Source organism: Onychostoma macrolepis, chromosome 19 (assembly GCF_012432095.1).
Source record: "Onychostoma macrolepis isolate SWU-2019 chromosome 19, ASM1243209v1, whole genome shotgun sequence".
In the NCBI taxonomy this organism is placed as follows: domain Eukaryota; kingdom Metazoa; phylum Chordata; class Actinopteri; order Cypriniformes; family Cyprinidae; genus Onychostoma; species Onychostoma macrolepis.
Window position 1 is genome coordinate 16,507,717 of NC_081173.1, and position 18,041 is coordinate 16,525,757.

The window sequence follows — 18,041 nt, forward strand, 5'->3', positions numbered from 1 at the left end:
ACACACATCAAGTTCTTTGTGAGGAATAGAATGCCAGTTTTTTTCTTCTTCTCTCTTTTCTCTCTCTCTTTCTCTTGTAACAGAGATATATGGAAAGATCTTTAATTTGGAAATTTAATACATCACATTTTGGCATGTCTGAGAAAGATTAAAAATATGTGTAACTGATTTTTAACGAGAATATTAACATAGTAGTGCTGCTGACAAATATATTAGGCTCATACACACTGCAGCTAAATGTGGCATTCTGTTCATTCTGAGTTAGGTAATTTACATTCAATTAAAAAAACAGTGATATATATGTATACATGCAATATGCACTAATTGTAAGATCAAAAGCAGCACTGGATGGTTTTGTAGGCTATAGGTTATAAAAATTTATATTTTAAATTATATTACCACTAACAAGCTATATAAATGCAATAAATATAAGATTAAGTCAATAATAATAATAATAATAATTAATAAAATAAATAAATAAATAAAAGGGATCAGAAGAGACTGTACAGTGTGAGACATTTCAGATAAAAGAATCTGAAAAAGAATCAAGAGCGAACAGAACCGAACTTAACTATTTGTTGACGCAGTGATGTTGCAGCTCGCCTGAGGTGCTAGAAGAAAATCTCAGAAACGGAGGTACGTGTCTTGACAAAGTTACAAATGTCGGTATCGTCTCTCCACTGCAGGCCTGGGGAAATTTATAAAATATATTTAGGGAGAACCTAACTTATACATATTACATAATGATCCAGAGAGTGCGTGCTGATAAAAACTACAGCTTGGGCGTAAACAAAACACGCCGCTTCCGTCGAGGACATAACGTTAATAATATTTTCCAGAAAAAAATCTCTATCTATCATGTTTCTTTGGGCCACGAAGCTAGTTAAATTGTTGGCGTTCATGTTAATAGTTTATGGCTGTGGTAAGTCATATGGTTTCAAGAGTTATCACTGTCAATCATCAGTTTCAGGAGTGACTCCTATTTGCCGTGTACCCCCTCAGAAAGATAATCAGATTCACTCCCATTATTACTCCCTGATCTTTGGAGTGTACATATGGTCATATTTTGGTTTTCCTGATATAAATCTAACACCGAAAAATTAGGCCTTGTCCTGTTTGCTCAGACAGGCATGGTGTGTGTGAGGAAAATAATTTTGTGCATGAACTAGGCGTAAAATGCTTTATTTTCATTATTTATTTTCCTTCTATTAGTTTGTTTGGCGGTGGAATAGAGTTGGTGCTTGGCCTCTGGTCCAGATGGTTTCTCCTCCTACATAATGGAGCATCAGCAAGGCTTTCTTCCGTTAGCCTGCCATGGTAATGCATAAATTACATGTTCAGATTATTTACATTATATTGGTGCGCCCCAATCATTGTTATCACACATTTAATTTATTTTAATTTGTCAGATATTTGTAATAGAATTATCACATTTATACATATTGTCATCCCTCGCACATAAAGCTTCAGGGGATTCCCCTATCTTAGACAGGGTCTGGGGATAGCGTGACATGTCTGGGATAGTAGAACCATGTACCACTTGTTTCCTTTTAGGGCAACGACTTTCTATTTGGGTATTTTGCCAAAAAATTTTGCTCCAGGGCACACCACCACTAAGCAAGATGATAGAAGTGCAGTGAGATTGAATAGCAGATGATGCCAAAACTATCCCTCACAATGATCTATGTCTACATTAGTTCATTTGGTTGCGTAATTTCTTAGCAGGACATTATCATTTGCCATTAAAATAGATGAAGCAGCTGGTTAAATTGGGAAACTATTTGTAAATCACTTCTAGCCAGACTAGTTTGCAGATTATTCTGGCCAAGAACAGCCCATTTGAATTTTATAAGGTCTGACTAAATGGCATGAAAAGTGACAAAGTTACTGTTTGTTCTGCTTTTGGGTCAATGATATAACACCCTTTTTTCTGGGTTAGTAACAGTAAAGATATTTATATTACAAAGGTTTTTATTTCAAATAAATGCTGTTCTTTTGAACTTTCTATTAATCAACATCCTGAAAAATATATCATGGTTTTAACAAAAATATTAAACAGCACAGCTGTTTTCAACATTGTAAACAATAAGAAATATTTCTTGAACACTAAATCGGTGTATCAGAATGATTTCTAAAGGATCATGTGACACTGAAAACTGGAGTAATGACTGCTGAAAGTTCAGCGTTGCCATCACAGGAATAAATTAAACTTTGAAATATATTAAAAGAAAACTGTTATTTTCAATTGTAATAATATTTAACAATATAACTGCTTTAATTGTATTTTTGAACAAATAAATGCAACCTTGGTGAGCATAAGAGAATTTTGAAAACATGATGGCATAAGTTTTTTTTATCAGGCTCTCCCCACCACTTTTCTTTCACTCTACACTCTCCCATTAAGGCATAAACAATATTTAAAAACAGCTAGTCTCTTGTCCCTCGTAATCCATTGCGCACACACAGTGGTAATGTAGGTTGGATTGTACTGTAAATGTAGCATCCTCCAAACCCTTCATTCACATGATTATTTGTACTTTGTGTGTTTTGATGATATTGAGAAGCTTAGGTGGGTGTGTGAGGATAATTACATGTGATATCATCCACTGATGAGCACAACTGTGGCACTGTGCCAGTAGCCCAGTCATTTTCTATTAAGAGAGGAGAATAAATGCAACCAGTCTTTTGTCTAGCATGCATTTGTTCATCAATGTATACTTTACCACAGTGCTTTGAATATTTTATACTGATTAAAACACATCTCTTGCTAATGCCTGTGTGGCACAGATAAATGTAGAGCAATTGAATGCGCTGAAAATGCATGCGTATAATAAGCACTTTATGGCAAGATTAATTTTTTGTAGAGCATTTCTATGAGTTTTATAGTCTTATAAACTCTGCATACTGAGGAATAGAAAAGGGCAAAGTTGTTTTCCTCCTGAGACATGTTCTTGTTTTATGTGTACATGCCAACCATCCCTGACAATGTTTTACTAGGTGATGACTCAGAGCTCTTGTTTATTTGCTTGCTCGGAGGCTTTATTTGGTACATAATTTTTTTTAGAATAAAGGCAGGCATTTTGAAGGCTGAAAATTTTCTACTTCTTTTTCTACATCTTTTTGTCCTTCTTGCTCCTCCTCTTGTCCTTGTCCCATTCTTTCTTCCTTTTGAAATGCGGTGCCCTTGTTTGGATAAACTTACATCGCCTGGTCATTGAAAGTTCGTCACAATGCACAATAACATAGACAGCGGTTTGAGTGGGTTCAGGCAGGCCTGTCCTGAGAGCGAACAAGTCTTATGTAGGAAGAGGACGTGACCTGGATGACAAGAAAACCTGCAGGACAGCAGTGTTGGCCCCTCTGTCTTGTGATTGATGGTGTTGATGTTCTAAATTGGCCTCAGATACGCCAAGTACAAGAATCATAATAGCAGGGTTTTAGATTAGTTCTCTAGATAGCAGGAAGAGGGGGAGGTGGAACGTTCCAAGAATACTACAATGCATTGGATCCCGAATGTCGGCTGGAGGCTTGCGAAAGGCACATTGCTAGCAAAGGATGTGAATAGTGATTCTAATGTGGAGAAGTATTTCAGGGGTCAGACTGCGTCATTACTGCTGAACGGAGGTCAAAGCCACACACTTGTCCTCAAAGGCGAGACGCTGCATCTGGGCTCAACAAAAAGGCCTCTCAGCTTACTAATTGTTTGGGGAGCCTCTTTAAGACCGTATTTATAAATGTTCTTTGATCACTAAGATCGTCTGTGATTTTGCAGCATTATGGCAAATTTTAATGTTGATTACCAACAAGTATGATATATTTTCAGTGGTGGGTCTAGTAAGTAAACATTAAAGGAATAGTTCACCAGAAATTAAAAATTTGCTGAACGTTTGCTCACCCTCAAGCCATCCATAATGCAGATGAGTTTGTTTCTTCATCGGAAAACATTTGGAAAAATGTATCATTACATCACTTGCTCACCAGAGGATCCTCTGCAGTGAATGGGTGCCGTCAAAACAGTTGGTAAAAACATCACAATAACCCACAAGTAATTCACATGACTCCATTCTATCAATTAACATCTTGTGAAGTTAGGAGTCTTGTGTTAGTAATAAATCCATCATTAATGCTTTTTAACTTTAACCCGTCACTACTGGCCATTATCCATAATAATGCTTCCTCCAATGAAAAAGTACATTCCCTATTGTCCTCTTGCACTAAAAGCTGTGTTTTAGCTGTATTTTTAACTGTTTGATGTTAAAACAACACCTCGGTGATGGATTTTTCTGTTTCAAACACACAGATTTTCACTTCACGAGACAATAATTGATGGACTACAGTTGTGTAGATTAATTTTGGAGTATTGTGATATTTTTATCAACTGTTTGACAGCACCCATTTACTGCGGATCCATTGGTGAGCAAGTGAATGTAATGCTAAATTTCTCCAAATCTGTTCCCATGAAGAAACCAACTTATCCACATCTTGGATGGCCTGAGGTTGAGAAAATTTTCAGCAATTTTTAATTTAGGTGAACAATTTCTTTTAAGTGAGAGATTTTATTTTTTATAGTGTTTAATATCATGTCATTTTGAATTCACATGCTCACCTCTGAATGGCTTCGAATCGCTGTAATTCAAACGCCATACTGTGATAGTGAATGAAGGAAAAAAATTGTGAAAGAGAGAGAGAGGGAGTAAAATAGAAAGCAATTAATTTGAAAAATTATATGCCCACCTCATATTTGTGGGCCATTAGTGGGATGATCAGTTTGGGAGACAAAAATGACCACTTGTGCTGTAGTGTGCAGGTATTTCATGGGCTTTCAACACTGTTGAAGAGACTATAAAGAGTTTGAAATGATTAAACTTTGTTTTGACCCTGCAGTTAAATGCCTGTGCTTGTCCATTATGGCCAACCCACCATCGAGAATAATGGGCATTTTTCAGAAGAGCCAGGGAGTCAAACCATACACTACATGAAAAGCAGCGTTAAGAGGCTGGAGATCTGTGTAATTAAATAAAACCCAACTGTTTTAGTGTGTACTTTAGAATGAAACCCAGGAATACTTCGTTTTAAATACACTATGGGGCTACACCAATGTCCTTATGTTTGACAGCGCTAAAAAGGGCTGTTTAATGCTTATGTTTAATTGCCTGTTCACAACACACTGACAGACCCTCTGTGCTCCTGCCCTGTGCCGCCATGACAGCCGTAACATTGTGGGGCTTCATTTGTTACAACACAAAACAGTGTTCCTTTAATCATGACAGTGTTCCTTTAATTTTTTTTTTAAGATATAATGTTTTTTTATTATTATTATTTAGAGTAGATGGATTAAATTGATAAAAAAAATAATTTTGAACTTTGTTCATCATAGAATCTGCATTTCACTAAAATATTAGGCAGCACAACCGTTTCCAACTGTGATAATAGTCAGAAAGAGTTCTCGATCATCAAACCAATATATTATAATGCTTTCTGAAGGATATATGACACTGAAGACTGGAGTAAATGCTAAACATTTTGCTTTGTCATCACAGGAATATGTTACATTGTAAACTATATTACAATTGATAAGTTATTTTAAATTGTAATAATACTTTTCCATATTACTATTTTACAATATTTTTTTATCAAATTTTTATCAGCCTTGGTGAATATAAGAGACTTCTTTCAAAAACATTAAAAAACCTACTGACTTTGATTTGGTGGATACATGTTTTTAAAACATTAATAAGCAGTGAAGCAGTTTTATTAAAAAAAAGAAGTTTTTCTATGAAATGAATGATAATAGAGGATTATGCCAAGGTTTTTTTTTCAAGAATTTCATTCTTTTCATAAGGCCTTTTTCCTTCATTATAGCATCAGGACAGTTGTATCATCATAAAAATGTGTATTCAAGTCATTGTGTGTATAAGTAGGATTTTACATTGTAATTAATAGTGTAGACAAAAATTAATACCGTGTCATTGACCCATATAAGAAACTAATAATTGTAAAAAAAAAACTAATGACATAAGTCACTCAATAGGTCTTTATGCGTTTACAAGTTTTTCTACTAATTATCTTTATTAGCACTTGTAAAAGGCCTGTGTGCTTGTTTATAGATAATGACTGTGCAGCCTCCTCTGTCTGGAGTGTTGACGTGCTGATGTCTCTCTAGCCTCGGGCATATTAGATTGGCATCCATTAAGCACCCTCATTGTTTACAAGCTGCCAATCCCTGTCTTCATTTCCCGTTTGCCCCTCCTTCAGAAAAAGAGAGATAGTAAAAAATCACAGACTGCATGATCTCCTCTTGTGCGGCACTGAGATCCGGACACCCCTGACCCTGGCTCTATTTTCTCTAGGCATGTGTGCATGTGTGTAATTTTCACCCTGCTGTCCTAGACAAGACTGCCCCTCCGGAGTCTTGGATAATTGTGATCAGTCCTTCCCCTGGTTGCACTACGGGCAGCCCTTCCAGCACTGATAGCGAAAGAAAGAGCAACTCATGCGCATGTGGAGAGTCTGCGTCTGAACCCCGACCCCCCACATAAATGAACGAGTGCAGCCACAGAGAGACACACATTCATCCATAAATTCAGACATGTATAGAAATGACAGATATATTGCAGGTTATAGCATACAGTGTTATTATATGGTAGGAAAGGGGTGTAAATTGTCAAGGTCTCCAGTTCTGTAGATGTTTTTGAGATTTTTTTTCAGACTCACCATCTGATGAGCCTTTTTAATGTTTTTAGTATTTCATTGAAAATAAAAGAGCACCCTCTGGTTATGTCATTGCTCTTGGTCAGCTGACAAAACTCAGTCCGTGAGTGTGGATGTGAGAACAGCATGGATCAATTTCTGTTCTTGTTAAAATGTGTCCCTAAATGCCACCAGTAGTTACGGCAGAGGACCACATACGTTGCGTCTAATCCATTCCATGATTTATCAGCACATGCAGCCTATTAATGTTCTCTGTGGAGAACGCTGCAGAGACGCCCAGACTCTGGCTTTTCTGGTGGTTGGAGTAAATCTGTTTAGGATTATAGAAATAGTGGTGTGGGAGACATAGAACCGACCAAAATTCGAGCAATGGTAGAGAAACCCCAAACAGCTGTCTGCAGGATTTGTTGACATTTCTCTGCTTTGCATATTCGCTGCTTGTTCGAGCTGGGTGACATTATACACTTCATGATGTTTGCTGCTGTTCGGTATTTGGCTTTTAGTCTAGTTTCTTCAGTAAAAGTCTGTGTTTTTTAACACCACAAAAATTATAACAATATATTTGAATTGATACATTTTTTAAATGATAGATGATTAGCTTCCAGCCAGTACAAAATATATGTCTATCTGTCTGTCTGTCTTACAGATAAATGGACAAACAGTAAGATTGGTGGACTGACATATAAGTAGATAATTCTATCTAACTGTTTGTCGATTTATCTATCAGACAGACAGACAGACAAGTAGATGGACAGATATGTAAATAGATAGATATGTCTGTCTGATAGATAAATGGAATAGATAGATAAATGGATAAATATCTATATATCCATCTGTCTGTCTATCTATCTATCTGTCTGATAGAGATATGGACATCTATCTACAGTATCTCACAAAAGTGAGTACACCCCTCACATTTTGTAAATATTTTATTATATCTTTTCATGTGACAACACTGAAGAAATGACACTTTGCTACAATGTAAAGTAGTGAGTGTACAGCTTGTATAACAGTGTAAATTTGCTGTCCCCTCAAAATAACTCAACACACAGCCATTAATGTCTAAACCGCTGGCCACAAAAGTGAGTACACCCCTAAGTGAAAATGTCCAAATTGGGCCCAATTAGCCATTTTCTCTCCCGGGTGTCATGTGACTTGTTAGTGTTACAAGGTCTCAGGTGTGAATGGGGAACGGGTGTGTTAAATTTGGTGTTATCGCTCTCACTCTCTCATACTGGTCACTGGAAGTTCAACATGGCATCTCATGGCAAAGAACTCTCTGAGGATCTGAAAAAAAAGAATTGTTGCTCTACATAAAGATGGCATAGGCTATAAGAAGATTGCCAAGACCCTGAAACTGAGCTGCAGCACGGTGGCCAAGACCATACAGTGGTTTAACAGGACAGGTTCCACTCAGAACAGGCCTTGCCATGGTCGACCAAAGAAGCTGAGTGCACGTGCTCAGTGTCATATCCAGAGGTTGTGTTTGGGAAATAGATGTATGAGTGCTGCCAGCATTGCTGCAGAGGTTGAAGGGGTGGGGGGTCAACCTGTCAGTGTTCAGACCATACGCACACTGCATCAAATTGGTCTGCATGGCTGTCGTCCCAGAAGGAAGCCTCTTCTAAAGATGATGCACAAGAAAGCCCGCAAACAGTTTGCTGAAGACGAGCAGACTAAGGACATGGATTACTGGAATCATGTCCTGTGGTCTGATGAGGCCAAGATAAACTTATTTGGTTCAGATGGTGTCAAGCGTGTGTGGCGGCAACCAGGTGAGGAGTACAAAGGCAAGTGAGTCTTGCCTGCAGTCAAGCATGGTGGTGGGAGTGTCATGGTCTGGGGCTGCATGAGTGCTGCTGGCACTGGGGAGCTACAGTTCATTGAGGGAACCATGAATGCCAACATGTACTGTGATTAGGGCTGCATGATTATGACAAAAATCGTAATTGTCAATTATTCCCTTGAGATTGTAATTGCGATTAATAATAACGATTATTTTCAACAGATTTATGCCATTGTTTGAAGCTGCATGCCATATTTTTATATTATACATATGGTTTATTGCAATTTCACTTTTTTAACGTTAGTTAGTGTGTAATGTTGCTGTTTGAGCATAAACAACATCTGCAAAGTTGCAGCGCTGAAAGTTCAATGCAAACAGAGATATCGTCTTTTAAAATTCTGGAAGTTTAATGCCTTCAAAAACGGCTGGTAAGGGACTACAATGAACTACTTCCCGGGTCTGATACGTCACTGACCCAGATAAACCCTGCCCTCGGCAACATGTAAGAAGGGGGCAAGGCCATGCTGTGCTGCTTTAGAGAAGAGGAAGAGAAAACTAGGGGTGCACGTAAAAATCTATTCATATATGAATCGCGATTCTGTCTTCTAACGATTCTAATGGATTCACAAGTTTCAAAATCAATGTTCTAAAACAGCGGTTCTCAATCCTGTTCCTCGCATCGCCCTGCTCCGCTCTCTCTCTCTTTCTCTCTCTCTCTCTCATTCAGATCTTCAGATCAGCTCCATTTTCACATAGCAATGAGAAGCATTATACATGGATGCGTGTGTGGTTGCCGTACTGTATTAAAGCTTTAATCAGAATAAAACCGTATATTAAAAGCTAACATAAGTAGTAGCATTATAACAGCGTATCTAAACGTATGAGACAACAAACAAACAAACATACCATTAAGAGCCGTGCTTGCACAGGTTCTGCGCAATCCTCTTCACTAATATCCTCTGCGTCTCAATCGTGCTCAAATTGATAAGCAATATAGACGTTTCTATATTGTTATAAATCATTGTTTACAATACAACTGGAGCATATGCCGCTGAGCTGAGGGGCGGGACATTTAGACGGTTTAGTGAATCACAACACACTGAGCCAGCTAACCAATCAGAGCCCATCATGTATTTCTGAGGGAGGGGCTTCATAAAAACAGGAAGTAATCAAGGCGTTTGTCAGAGAAGGGACAGAGCGGTGTGGAATAAAGGTAAATTATATGAAAAATAATGCGTTTTTAAAAAAATGAAGCATGAACACATGTTAGACTGCACCCCATAAACACAATCAAGCCTAGAAAAAAAACAGTAAACCACCCCTTTAAAAAAAAGCTTAAACTTTTATTGCTTTTCTATAGCATTGAGCCTCAAATGTCAACTATACATTGGTTTGGTTTCTTCTTTAAACAAAAAAAAGGTAAAATTATGCATGGTATAATAATGTTATACTAAAACTAAAAGAAAAAGAAAAAAATGGTTTACTAAAGCTGTATATTTCATTTACAATTAAACAGACGAAATGTCAAATTACAGTAACATTTTACAGTACAATTTATATTATCAGGGCTCCAGACTAACATTCGAGAGCAGTGGCACCAGCACCTGATTTGGTAGCACTGAACATGTAATATTACAAGTTTTGTCTCTTAGAAATTCACATTAGAACAGGAGCTTGAGTTCAGAGTAGCAGGAGCTTGAGTTGAGATGCAGATGTACATTTGACAGTACCATTGTGAAAACTGTAACAGCCTCATCTTTTATACATAACCAAAAGTACTGCACCTCATTACCATGGTAAAAAAGTAGCCTAACTATATGGTTTCTATGGTGTTTGCATTGAAAAACAGTAGCCTTAAGACATTGTCAATTACAAATCCACATCAACTGATAGAATAATTAACAAAATAATATAATTATATTCCATTATTCCATTACTCCTTTAACATATTTAGTATATTAATAATATAATAATACTCAATATGAATATCCTACTTTTCTTCCACCGTACCGTTACTGTTAGTGTTACTACAGTAAAACTATGGTAAATGTGGGTGATTTGTGGATCGAAACGTCTTCTAACTGGATCGTTGTTGCACTGTTTCTGCTGCTTTCTGCATCAGTGTTGATAAGAATAACAGCTCCGATTTATTTGGCTTTAAACTAGTTTAAATTAAAGAGACATGATTTGTACTGGAGAACTCTTTGCTGAACTCGAGTGCTTCTTACTGGATTTCACAGCATTGTTTAGTGCGCGATTGTGAATGGTCACTGTAATAAACGCATACGTTCTAAGCTTGCACTGCGTTGTTTTCTTTTGAGGCGAGCGGATAAAAGGTCAGTGTGGTGCGCACTCTGCGCAGTTCAAACGAGTACCACTATTTTGTTCTGCTTTTGACACGTTTGGCGTTTAACATATCTATCATGCACAACAGAGTGACTATCACTCAGACAAAATGTCTTTTATCCAGTGTGTTTGAGTTTGTTAAACCCCGCGCTGCAAACACTTCTTAAGCACACAGATGCAAGTGGGCATTTTTAATTGTTTATTTATTTTTGTAATCACTGCTTTGAACGATTATGTAATCGTGGCATCCATAATCGTAATTGCGATTAGAAATTAGATTAATTGTGCAGCCCTAACTGTGACATACTGAAGCAGGGCATGATCCCCTCCCTTCGGAGACTGGGCCTCAGGGCAGTATTCCAACATGATAACGACCCCAAACACACCTCCAAGACGACCACTGCCTTGCTAAAGAAGCTGAGGGTAAAGGTGATGGACTGGCCAAGCATGTCTCCACACCTAAATACTATTGAGCATCTGTGGGTATCCTCAAATGGAAGGTGGAGGAGTGCAAAGTCTCTTAACATCCACCAGCTCCGTGATGTCGTCATGGAGGAGTGGAAGAGGACTCCAGTGACAACCTGTGAAGCTCTGGTGAACTCCATGCCCAAGAAGGTTAAGGCAGTGCTGGAAAATAATGGTGGCCACACAAAATATTGACACTTAGGGCCCAATTTGGACATTTTCATTTTCACAGGTGTGTACTCACTTTTGTGGCCAGCGGTTTAGACATTAATGGCTGTGTGTTGAGTTATTTTGAGGTGACAGCAAATTTACAGTGTTATACAAGCTGTACACTCACTACTTTACATTGTAGCAGTGTCATTTCTTCAGTGTTGTCACATGAAAAGATATAATAAAATATTTACAAAAATGTGAGGTGTACTCACTTCTGTGAGATACTGTATCTATCTATCTATCTATCTATCTATCTATCTATCTGTCTGTCTGTCTGTCTGATAGATAAATTGACAAATATTTATTTGTCTGTCTATTTGTCTGACTGTCTGATAGATAAATGGTCATCTGTCTATCTGTCTGTCTGATAGATGGACATCTGTCTGTCTGATAGATAAATGGACATCTGTCTGTCTGTCTGTCTGTCTGTCTGTGATAGATAAATGGATATCTATCTGTCTGTCTTGACTGTCTGATAGATAAATGGTCATCCATCTGTCTGTCCGATAGATAAATGGATATCTCTCTGTCTGTCTGTCTGTCTGTCTGACTGTCTGATAGATAAATGGTCATCTTTCTATCTGTCTGTCTGACTGTCAGATAGATAAATGGACATCTATCTGTCTGTCCGTCCGATAGATAAATGGACATCTGTCTGTCTGATAGATAAATGGATATCTATCTGTCTGTCTTGACTGTCTGATAGATAAATGGTCATCCATCTGTCTGTCCGATAGATAAATGGATATCTCTCTGTCTGTCTGTCTGACTGTCTGATAGATAAATGGTCATCTTTCTATCTGTCTGTCTGACTGTCAGATAGATAAATGGACATCTATCTGTCTGTCCGTCCGATAGATAAATGGACGTCTGTCTGTCTGATAGATAAATGGATATCTATCTGTCTGTCTTGACTGTCTGATAGATAAATGGTCATCCATCTGTCTGTCCGATAGATAAATGGATATCTCTCTGTCTGTCTGTCTGTCTGTCTGACTGTCTGATAGATAAATGGTCATCTTTCTATCTGTCTGTCTGTCTGTGATAGATAAATGGATATCTATCTGTCTGTCTTGACTGTCTGATAGATAAATGGTCATCCATCTGTCTGTCCGATAGATAAATGGATATCTCTGTCTGTCTGTCTGTCTGTCTGTCTGTCTGACTGTCTGATAGATAAATGGTCATCTTTCTATCTGTCTGTCTGACTGTCAGATAGATAAATGGACATCTATCTGTCTGTCTGTCTGTCTGACTGTCTGATAGATAAATGGCCATCTTTCTATCTGTCTGTCTGACTGTCAGATAGATAAATGGACATCTATCTGTCTGTCTGTCTGTCCGTCCGATAGATAAATGGACGTCTGTCTGTCTGATAGATAAATGGTCATCTATCTATCTGTCGTCTGTCCGTCCGTCCGATAAATAAATAGACAAATATTTGTCTGTCTGTCTGTCTATTTGTCTATCTGTTTATTTGTCTGACTGTTTATTTGGACATCTGTCTATCTGTCTGTTTGTCTGTCTATCTATCTAGACATATAAACTGATAGATAGAATCTGCCCTCTAGGCAGAACAGACGTCTAATATGTATGTATTCAGCAGGCAGTGTCTGGTGTTTTGAATGTATTGTCCATTCATGCAAGAGTAGTGCAGGCATCATGAAAGAGAGACACATGAAAGCCTGAAAGAGAGTCAAACTTCCCCTATCTGATGTCATTTTCAGATCTTGGGCTCCCCAAACTGAGAGAGAGGTCAAGAGCGAGCTGGCGTCTGCTCTCTGATGGATCTCATATTCACCTTGTGTCCTCCCCCCTCTCCCCCCCCACCCCCCTCCTCTGTCACCTCCCAGCTTTGTCATCCCATCCCTGTGCTTCGCTCCCATGGCACTTCTCTCTTTTCTTCTCCTGTTCGCTCTGACAGCTCCTTTCATCCATTGTCTTCCATCGTGCCTTCAGCTCCAGCACTCTCACTGCTCCTACACGGCAGGCATATTCACATTCAGTCAGCACCAATCATTCGTTTTTTTCTCCCTTTAAAAAAGCAAAAATCAAATACTGAAAAAGATTGATTGGGGTGCGTCGTGTGGTTCAAGTGTTATTGTAGTAACACCGTTACAGTGCATTATCAAGAAAAATGCCATAGCAACTGCATTTTGTGTTGATAAGATTTTATCAAGGAAAATTCAGGGTTTTATTTAACATAGAAAAGAGACTTCCGACATCATACCTGAATCAAGTGAGTTTCGACAAGATTCCAGAGTTTTATGTTTTCTGAAGTTACGTTCACTTTGACCACAATTTGCAGGGACAAAGTGAACGGAAGGCATTCAGTTTCAATAAAGTTGGTTTTTTGAGGTGAGCAGGACTTTGACGATGTGATGTGGGTGTGTCTGACACCATAACAAAGTTCAACTTTATGCAAATGAGAGCAGAGTTCAAGTTTATGCAAATAAGCAGTGACACGATGCAGCAACTGATGGCTGAGAAGACAGTGAAGCTCATGTGATCCGCCTACTGTCAGATGTTGTGGTCTAGTGTAGACGATGGAGGAGAAAATCATTTTTCTATTTTGTATGACTTGTTTCTGCCCACATACAGAGACATACACAAAAGTGATGCATAGAAAAACACATTTCAAATCTGCAGTAGAATTGAGCATGTATTGATTCTTGTTGATGTGTGATGCTTTGTGCATTGTAGCAGTTTATAAACAAATGGTTTCCTCTCCAAAATGTTCATTTTAGCAACCGATTCTTTAAAAAAATGCAATCTTATTTTAGCTACAGTGCAGTTTATGGTCAGACTTTCAGTAGTCGCTAGTAGTGCAGCACCATGTTACCAGGTCAACCAGTGGTGACAAATTGGCGATGCAAGAAATTTTAGTGGAATTTATATTTATGCAAATGTAAAGTCAGATGTTGTGGTGATAACCATTGAGAGTGGAGAATTTGCAACCTCCAGTGATTTGAATACTAACAGTGTAAACTTACTTTTAGCTTGAAAATGAAAATGCATGTCAATCAGTTTTTTCTAATATTTAATATACAGAAATTGGGAGCATGGTGATGGTATAGAAAAAAAACTATATTTAAATGTTTTTGAGTTTTTTCACAGATGTTTTGCTTTCCTCAGAGAAAATTTGTATTTACTTGCAAAACTATGGGTTCCCTTGGCGAAGTCTTTGTTTACGCGCAAAACTGTTGGTTCCACTTGTGAAATCTTTCTGTTCCCCTTTCAAAACCCCACAAAAAATTTGTGTTCACTTGCGAAATCTTTTCATTTTCCCCAAGAAACTTTGCAAAGCCACCTCATAAAATATGTACAAATTGCTGCAAGATCAGAGAACGCAAAAGCATTGAAATCTACGTTTTCCTCTCATCCTGTATTTTTTACCATCACCATATCCTTTTAGAGGCTCCGTAGAGATGGATGGTAGACAATTTATATTAACCACAATAATGTCCCTTGTATTTAGATCTGTGTCCTGCCACATTTTGGAACGCAGTAATGCATGTGTTGCATAGCTAGAAGCTTTGCCTTCTTGCAGTGTGTTTTGGGCCTAAAGGCTTGATTACGTTGCCCTGTGAAGACCACCTTAAAACCAGATCCTCCACCCTAACTTATTGCCTGTTTCCTCACTACACGGCAGGGGCCAATTGTTAACGTTAATGGATCAGCTCAACGCTGCTCTGGTCCTGCTGACGGATGCCCTGTCAGGGCTGCACATGTGAGATTAGTTTCCCGCCACAGGTGGCTCTGTCTAGTGTTCTTCACCGTGCTGTAGCGGAGCAGACCCTCTCTCTCGTGCCTCAGGCCAGGGCTTTTCTAAAACACCCCTATGGGAGAATCAACTCAGCCCTTAATGCAGATGCAGTGCGCTTAAATACACCCCAAACCTGTACTTTTCTAACACACACTCTCCCCCTCCTTGTGTTCCCGCAGCAGTGTTATTTTTGGCTCTCTTCGGGACGTATTTCATCAGGGAGAACGTGCAGCACACGGTTAATTAGTCTACCTCAAAGCAGGAATAAAGCGCGAGATATTTATTAGTGCTCTTCTAGTGCCGCTTGTCACGAACACGTGTTGAGCCTCTGCAGCAAACTGTGTGAAAGCAAGTCAATGGCAGAACCAACAGTGGGGCCTTAAAATGTCAGCGCTCTGATTCATGGCCAAAAGAGTTCACACAAAAGACTTTTCCTCCTCCATCATGTGTTGTAAGTATTTATTTGATATAATCAAGAGGACAGAGTGGTGTTTGTCCCTTGGAGTTTGCCATTCAGCCAGTCTCTAACAGGAAACACGCTGTACTTGGAGCGTTCACTAATGTGTGATAATTTATTAGGCTATTTTAGATGCTTATGCAAGTGTCAGGTTGTTTGATTTTCAGCTGAGAGCCAATAAATCCCAATCCTGCGGTGCTCTAATGCTCCCGTTTATGCATTAGAGTGACAAAAGGAGCTCACCACCCCATATTTTTTCCTATTACTTGCATATTTATTTTTTGAAGTATTTTAGTTTACACAAAATTGATTGATTAATGACAAATAAGATGTCTGTAATAAAGGGAAAATCCTTTAAAAATCTAGTTTAATACGCTTGTGCCATGTTCTTAGAAATGTACCCTTTGTATTAATGATGTTTTTTTTAACCATACACCATTTTTTTTTAAAAAGCAAAAATTAATATAATTTCTCTTATTCCTTGAATACATGTGAGTGTGCATTTCTTATTATTTTCAATGTTTTTAGTATATTTTCCAGGTAAACTGTGTTTATTATTATAATTTTAGTTGTTTTGTTGTTATTTTACAAATATTAATTGGTTCAAAATAATGTAATTTAAGTGTTGAAGCGGTTGCATCAAAGATTCTTTTTAGAATCTAAAAATAAGTTGTCATAAAAAGTTCAAATTATTTGATTTGTATGATGGTTGCACCATGACTGATTTGGCAGACAAAACTAATAAGCAGTGAAGCAGTTTTGTTAAAATATTAAATATTTTTTCTAAGAAATAATGATAAAAAATAATTTATTTTCATGAAAATGGTTCTTTTAATGAGGCCTTTTCTTCATTATAAATCAGGACAGTTTTATCACCCTGACTTTTTTTATTTTTTATTTTTATTTATATCCCCTAAAAATGTCAAAAAGACATTAAACCCAGGCTCATAATAGAGGTGCATTCAAGTCCATTTTAAAGCATGTTTGAATAAATGAATAGATCTAGACAAAAATGAGCATCACATCATTGACCTTTATACCGAGCTACAACTTGCACATACTCGTCACTTGTCTGTTCACTGTTTCCATCCTCCAGGTCATCCTTCTTGTTAGTCTCATCCTGGATACGCGCTGCAGTCAGGCTGATGGGCCGGCCGGGTTTGGGCATGTGATAGACATTAACACTGGAAGAGAAGTCCAGATCATTATGTTTAAGAGCTTTACAATGCTCATTAACAGCTTTCTACCACACAGTCCTGGCAGGAACTCCTGGCTCCTGCAGCCTTTGGCCCGGCTCCGTTACAGCCTCCTCTCAGTGTTTGAAGACAGACTTTAACCCTGACAGCCCTCTACCTGACACGCACAGTCAGCCCCTCTTTAGAGGGTTTATCCTTTTTCACAGTCTAACAGCTGGCTTAAACCAGGTCAAAGAAGCGATATTAATGTACTCTCGCCATCCACCTCCTTTAGCACTTCATCAGGAATGTTCACAAGGGATCAGATACGTTGATGGCGGTGCACGTTGCAGTACTGAAGTCAAATTTACCTGCTACATATGTGGCTCAGACTGGCCACTACTGTTATTTTCATAAGACCACTTAAGACCCACTAAGATAAACACACTACCGCTGAGAAATCTTTAAACAATTTGTCACTGAACAGTTTCCAGGCAAAGTCTTGATTTAATGCATCAAATTGAGCCCCACTTCATGGCGAGTTTCAAGACAGTTGATGGAACTGTCACTTGGCATATTTGGCTAGCGCTATAAGATTTAGTCTTTTTTTTTTTTTAAACCATTTTATGCCTTGCAATCCTAAACATTTGGTTTTCTGTGACATTTGCAATTTCTGCTTGTCTACTAGATAAAAACATCTAAGTTTATATCTAGCTGGTTTTGTTGAAATTACAAGAATGCATAGTGAGTCTTGGTAGCATTAATAAGACTGAATATTACATACAAATCTGTAACGTATTGTCGTGTATGCCATCCTTTTTCTGCCAAAGTGTATATGAATATATTGTTTTTTTGGAATTTCCTTTATAATTATGATAACTACAATTTCCCGTTATTTTTGCTAATTTTCTTTGTAAAGACAAAAAACTAAAAATAGACATTAAAAATGTACAAATAATGAAAATTAAAAATTAAGATATTCAGTTATTAATTCATCAATTTATCAATTATATGATAAGTTCATTTAAAAATGTACAGTCCCACTTTATATTAGGTGGCCTTAACTATTGTGTACTTACATTTAAATTAATCCTTTGGTACAATGCACTTTTTGTGTACATA

At 37.8% G+C, this 18,041-nt stretch overlaps 1 long non-coding RNA gene across 1 annotated transcript; it reads left to right on the forward strand.

The window, feature by feature from the left end:
* Nucleotides 1-616: 616 nt before the first annotated feature.
* On the forward strand, nucleotides 617-17,948 carry LOC131525493 (uncharacterized). Its single transcript, XR_009267235.1, has 3 exons — nucleotides 617-636; nucleotides 1,213-1,317; nucleotides 16,841-17,948. It is a non-coding gene; the product is annotated as an uncharacterized LOC131525493 (long non-coding RNA).
* The last annotated feature ends 93 nt before the right edge of the window (nucleotides 17,949-18,041 follow it).